Below are 6,860 nucleotides of genomic sequence, written 5' to 3'. Positions count from 1 at the left end.
GCAAACTATGAGGCAGCTGCAGTTCAAATTTGACCCGCTTCCAGCTGAATCGGCGGGAATTTGCCTTTTTCACCAGAGGTGGATCAAAACTTTTGACATCCAACCATTTTGTCAATTGTGCATTAAATATGGCCTAGTATTTTATAAAATTGATTTGGTCCAATTTTGCAACAAATATATGGTAGGTCCTTCATAAAAAACTCATTTTAGGCACTCGGAAAATGCAAAATGAATTTTCCGTGCAAAGAAAATGAAAACTTCCTTAGGCAATATTGTTTGCCATTCCAAGATGCACCCTTGTGCACAATACGAGATCATTTAAACAAACTATGTCATGAATGTGGCCATAAGATTGATCATTTGGCTTGAAAGCCACGAATCTTCACGCATGATAGCTCATTTCTGAGAACACTTTTTTAAAATAATTTCCGTATTACAAGTTTATTATTTTTTCTGGAAACTTGGTCACATATAATGACACAATGCGAAGGTTTTCCAATTTTTTGATTTTTTTGAATTTTTTATGCCCGTTTCAAAATGCGGTCAAAACGGCGGGCTAGTGGTTGAATTTTGGAAAACTTCTGGTGTTTCTCTAATTAAATAGATACTTTTGTATCTAAAAATGATTTTTGGATAAATAAAGAGGAAACTATGAGGCAGCTGCAGTTCAAATTTGACACGCTTCCAGCTGAATCGACGGAAATTTGTATTTTTCAAGAGAGGTGGATCAAAACTTTTGACACCCAACCATTTGGTCAATTGTGCATTAAACATTGCCTAATATTTTATTAAATTGATTTGGTCCAATTTTGCAACAAATATATGGTAGGTCCTTCACAAAAAAACTCATTTTGGACACTCGAAAAATGGAAATGAATTTTTCGTCCAAAGAAAATGAAAACTTCCTTAGGCAACATTGTTTGCCATTCCAAAATGCACCCTTGTGCAAAATATGAGACCATTCAAACAAACTATGCCATGAATGTGACCATAAGATGATTTTTCTATGCGTGTTTCAAAATGCGATCAAAACGGTGGATATGACCGTTCATAGCTAGGGGTGAAATCATCCATAACTCTTTCTGTATCTATGATGCAATAGCTACTTATGTATCCATAAAAGATTCTTCAAAAAAAATAAAAAGCAAACAAGGAAGCATCTGTAGGTCAAATTTGACCGGGTTCCTGTCGATTCGTCAGAATTTTGTGAATTTGACGACATGTGAATGCAATTTTTTTACGTGCAGACATTTAGTTAATTGAACATAAAATATTGCCTAATATTTTTGAAAATTGGTGTGGTCCAGTTTTGAAACAAATATTGGGTATGTTTTTCTCAAAAGAGAGGTGAATAATAAAATGATTGAAATAAAGAGAGAGAAAAAGACCAAGGTGTGTTGGATGAGGGGAGGGGTTTGGAGCGTTGGATGTAGGTGTAGTGGATGGCTAAGATTTGTTCTAGGGGAGGGATCTGTGGCCTCGCATGTGATTGGCCACGACCTTGGTGCTGCCAGAGTCAAAAGAAAAGAGAAAAAAAAGAGAAAGACAGAAACTCCACGACCCCTCTCTTCTCGCGAGCCCCATCTCTCTCTCCCCCGTGACTCCTTGCCGCCGCCGCCACCTACGGCGACCGATCCGGTGAGTTTTGGCGGCAATCGGCGACTCCCAGCGCACCACTGTGACCCCCTACCCCCCGCTTCATCCTCCCCTCGGACCAGATCCGAAGCGCGCATCCTACAGCGGCCATGCGCCACCCTCTGACGTCTAGGGTTTCGACCTCCTTGCCGCGGGCAAGGCTCCTCTGGTCGTTAGCCGCCGTGACATGGAAGGATCCGCGGCGTGGCAGTGAGGGCCTCCCTGCTCTAACCTCCATCGATGGCCATGGCGAGGTGAGCTCTCTTCTTCCTGGATCCCCCTCCTTAATTCTCTCTCTGATTACCATGTTTCCCCCTTGGTTTGATTCCATTCGATCTGGTGCTATAGGTTCGGTTCGATTCGATCTGGGATACGCAGCGGCAACGGCAGCAGCAGACCATGAACCCCCTCCCCTGAACTGGCCCTCTGATACGTCTCCAACGTATCTATAATTTTTGATTGTTCCATGCTATTATATTACCCCTTTTGGATGTTTATGGGCTTTATTTTACACAATTATATCATTTTTGGGACTAACCTACTAACCGGAGGCCCAGCCCATATTGCTGTTTTATTGCCTGTTTCAGTATTTCGAAGAAAATGAATATCAAACGGAGTCCAAACGGAATGAAACCTTCGGCAGCGTGATTTTTGGGAAGATTATGACCCATGAAACTTGGAGTTGAAGTAAAGGGAGCATCAAGGAAGCCACGAGACAGGGGGGCGCGCACACTCCCCTAGGCGCGCCCTACCCTCTCGTGGGCCCCTCGAGGCTCCCCCGACCGACTTCTTTCGCCTATATAAGCCTACATACCCTAAAAACATCGAAAACGAAGATAGATCAGGAGTTCCGCTGTCGCAAGCCTCTATAGCCACCAAAAACCTCTCGAGAACCTGTTCCGGCACCCTGCCGGAGGGGGGATCCCTCACCAGTGGCCATCTTCGTCATCCCGGCGCTCTCCATGACGAGGAGGGAGTAGTTCACCCTCGGGGCTGAGGGTATGTACAAGTAGCTATGTGTTTGATCTCTCTCTCTCTCTCGTGTTCTCTCTATGGCAAGATCTTGATGTATCGCGAGATTTGCTATTATAGTTGGATCTTATGATGTTTCTCCCCCTCTACTCTCTTGTGATGAATTGAGTTTTCCTCTTGAAGTTATTTTATCGGATTGAGTCTTTAAGGATTTGAGAACACTTGATGTATGTCTTGACATGTTTATCTGTGGTGACAATGGGATATCACGTGCCACTTGATGTATGTTTTGGTGATCAACTTGCGGGTTCCGCCCATGAACCTATGCATAGGGGTTGGCACACGTTTTCGTCTTGACTCTCCGGTAGAAACTTTGGGGCACTCTTTGAAGTACTTTGTGTTGGTTGAATAGTTGAATCTGAGATTGTGTGATGCATATCGTATAATCATGCCCACGGATACTTGAGGTGACAATGGAGTATCTAGGTGACATTAGGGTTTTGGTTGATTTGTGTCTTAAGGTGTTATTCCAGTACGAACTCTTGAATAGATTGATCCGAAAGAATAACTTTGAGGTGGTTTCGTACTCTACCATAATCTCTTCGTTTGTTCTCCGCTATTACTGGCTTTGGAGTGACTCTTTGTTGCATGTTGAGGGATTGTTATATGATCTGTCTATGTTATTATTGTTGAGAGAACTTGCACTAGTGAAAGTATGAACCCTTTGCCTTGTTTTCCACCATTGCAATACCATTTACGCTCACTTTTATCATTAGTTACCTTTCTGTTTTTATATTTTCAGATTACAAAAACCTATATCTACCATCCATATTGCACTTGTATCACTATCTCTTCGCCGAACTAGTGTACCTATACAATTTACCATTGTATTGTGTGTGTTGGGACACAAGATACTCTTTGTTATTTGGTTGCAGGATTGCTTGAGAGAGACCATCTTCATCCTACGCCTCCCACGGATTGATAAACCTTAGGTCATCCACTTGAGGGAAATTTGCTACTGTCCTACAAACATGTGCACTTGCAGGCCCAACAATGTCTACAAGAAGAAGGTTGTGTAGTAGACATCACCCTCCCACCGGCCGTCGCGCAGCCGCCGGCCCCCACTGTCCGCTAAGGTTGAGGACACCGGGCCTGAACCACGGACGCACCGAGCTGCCGAACCCGGATCACGGACACCATCCTCGTCTCCTCCGACTCGAACTAGGGCACCGTTGCTCCCGTCTCCAGTCGCTCGTCTCCTCCGGCACTAGTTGTCCCCGCTTCCAGGGCCGGTCCTGCCTCGTGGGTGGTGGCCTCGTGGGTGAGTTCTTGGAGTTGAATCCTTGGTTCCTGGTTTCCGCTTATACACTGAATCTCTGAACTTGTTGTCTATGTTATATAGTGCATGCTTGCTTGCACAGCTTTGTACTGTCAAATAGAGTGCGTGCTTGCTTGTTGTCCATTCAACATGTGAATCGGGCTAGTTTGACATGTTACCTTTATATATTCGATCCTGTAGTTGTTGTCCTGTATAATGTTGGTTCATGTCTTGGCAGTCTTGTGGGAAGTGGGATTGGGGGGTTTATTCTGATTGGGTGACTAGGATCAATGTGCTAATGCGAATCTGAGGCCAGATCCGCTATCGTGGCTGCACACCTGATAATCTCTCGTGGTTGCCGGAAGAAAGAAATGTGATATGGCCACATTATATATCTGAGATGGATTCGAGTGATTTAAACTGCAACATTTAAAGATACATAATACTATTTCATTATTGGGGGTGCTAATCTGCTTGTGACTAAACCAGTTCTGCTGAAACTGTTATAGTCAGAGAAACAATTTACTGAAATTGTTGTGGTCTGAAAAATAGTTAACAGTTTCTCTGTTTGGTACTATTAAACTGAGAGTCAGAGAAATTGTTAAAGTGTTGGTTTCATACTACTCACAATCAAGAGATCAATTTCAGTACTTCTGTTTGGTACTATTTGCCACTAGTAAGAACAATTGTTTGTGAAGCTAGTAAAAATTATGGAACTTAAAAGGTCAAATAAGTTGATTTATCTCTTTTCAGCCTTAACAGAGAAGATGGAGTTATCAGGCGGTTGAAGTGTGCGTGTTGCTGCGGCTATTAGGATGTCGTTGGGTTGTTATCACTAGTACTAGTCCTATCAAATTGCCTGTGAGTAGTTCATTACCAAGCTATCCAGGGGATATTCATTTATGTGCCTGTGAATTCGTTCTTGGTGTGTATGTATGTATATGTGCTAGCAACATGAGTAGGAATTAGCATCATGCTCGGCTTGGATGAATTGCATGCATACATTGATCCAGGGAAAAGTGTATGACCGATACAATCCTCTTTTTCACAAAGCTATTATACACTTTGGGAAATACAGCAATTTGTTCTTTACTAAATGCACTGCAAGTATGGAATGTGATGCATGCATGCATTTAGGGTGAGTCGTACCTAGTTGTTCTTTATGCATCTCCAGTCGTACCTAGTATTGTTTAATTGGAATCAGTACAATTTCTATGTACATTGGGATTGCTCTGTTTGCTTCATATTATGGTGTAAATGTCTTGCTAGCTTATTGTGGCAGCCGGCTGGATTATCGCTCATAGTGTCACTCGTATCACGCATGAGTGGCTGTACGACTTGGGGACTTGCATGGCTAGAATCGCATGGTCTGTTTGGTGTTGTGTTTGGTGTTGTTTTCGGTGATGATTTGGGAAAACGCAGCAGGTTGATTGATTGTGGGAAAACGCTTGCCTCTGCTTAACATATCTAAAATCTAGTGAAATTCTCAACAACATAGTTGTTTTTCTACAACAACAATGCATTCAAAAACCTGACCTATCTATATACGCACTTTTTGGAAGAAATAGGATATATATATGTGCTTCTTATGCTTCTATATTATATATATATATATATATATATATATATATATATATATATATACGTTTAGTTATTCGACATTCTTCAACATTTTTCTGTTCGATTTGGTGCAGGAGGACGCCTGAGCTGAGAAGGAGGACACCGTCGTCCACCCCGGCCACCACACAAGGTCGTCCTTCTATTTCTTTTGTTGTTTGTTCATGTGCTACTTTTGTTTCAGTTCCATTGGCTCCTATTGCAAACAGGTCTATACATTAGACTAGCCCAAGTGTTGTGAGTGTTGGGTGTCCTAGATACAGAAATATACCAAGTGCAAGTGGGTGCTTGTGTTGTGCATAGTAGCAGATCTTCTTATGTGAGCTATACAATAGCCTATTTCTTCCTAATGATATGAACACTATCTCATCTTGTCATTTTTCCCTCTCTTCTGCAGGGATGGCGCCACTGTGCCCGGCGCTTGCCCTGGTCACCGCGGTGGTGCTTCAGCGGCTTCCAGACCCTCTCCTGGATGTGGTGATGGTCACAGCACAACCGTGGTGTGGCTGAGCCTCTACTACGGCTACAACCTCCCTCTGGTGAGCTCCTCCCCGTAACTTCTTCTCTGATGTAGCTCCTGCATGGCCTTCTCCATGATTTGGGTTGGATGTGCGGCTCTACTAGTTGCTGCTAGATACTGTAACGAAGCATCAACTCCTACTGGAGCTCTCTGGTGATAAATTCATGCGGTTCTAGGGGTCTGTTAGTAGCTTCCCACGTGTACTTGCTTTATATATGTGCTCCTGTGATGCTCTGGTGATATGGGGTGGCTAATATCGAGATCATGGTGGTGTTGATGCTTATCTTGCGTGTCTCTGGTGGTGGTGGTGTTGACAGCAGTTACACACCTAGCTTGTAACTAATATCATTACTGCTAATTTACCTCAAGTTTATCTAAACATGGTTGAAATGAGCTCTGCTAATTTTGATGTCTAAAATCAATTTTTACCCCAAGTCCTTAAGTAATTATTTTCATTACATCACAGTTAGCTGAGAATATTGACTAGAATATTATATGTATGCCCTAATGCATGTACACATACGGTTGAGCAAATACCGATCTGCAGTGGAACAACCTGGAGTTATAGAACTTCAAGTACAAGATCAACAAGGTGACCGGCGTTATGGCGGCTGTGTACGGCGGCGACCAGAAGTTCTTCGGTGAGTTGGCAGTATCCATATTGTGTGATATACGATGTTGCTCCGTTGTGCATCTCTCTTTTCTTGTGTGCTGCATCATTGTTGCTTGATAGAGTAAATGATTTCAGTTCTGGTTGTGTCAAATCTTTACTATGTACCATGCTTAGTGTTTACTAAA

At 42.8% G+C, this 6,860-nt stretch overlaps 1 long non-coding RNA gene across 1 annotated transcript; it reads left to right on the top strand.

Moving 5' to 3' along the window:
* The first annotated feature begins 3,862 nt into the window (after nucleotides 1-3,862).
* LOC119282335 lies at nucleotides 3,863-6,234 on the top strand. The gene is made up of 3 exons (XR_005138704.1): nucleotides 3,863-3,928; nucleotides 5,620-5,675; nucleotides 5,940-6,234. It is a non-coding gene; the product is annotated as an uncharacterized LOC119282335 (long non-coding RNA).
* Nucleotides 6,235-6,860: the final 626 nt, after the last annotated feature.

The sequence above is a fragment of the Triticum dicoccoides genome, chromosome 3B (genome assembly GCF_002162155.2).
Source record: "Triticum dicoccoides isolate Atlit2015 ecotype Zavitan chromosome 3B, WEW_v2.0, whole genome shotgun sequence".
Lineage (NCBI taxonomy): Eukaryota > Viridiplantae > Streptophyta > Magnoliopsida > Poales > Poaceae > Triticum > Triticum dicoccoides.
This window is presented reverse-complemented; position numbering and strand designations above follow the sequence as displayed.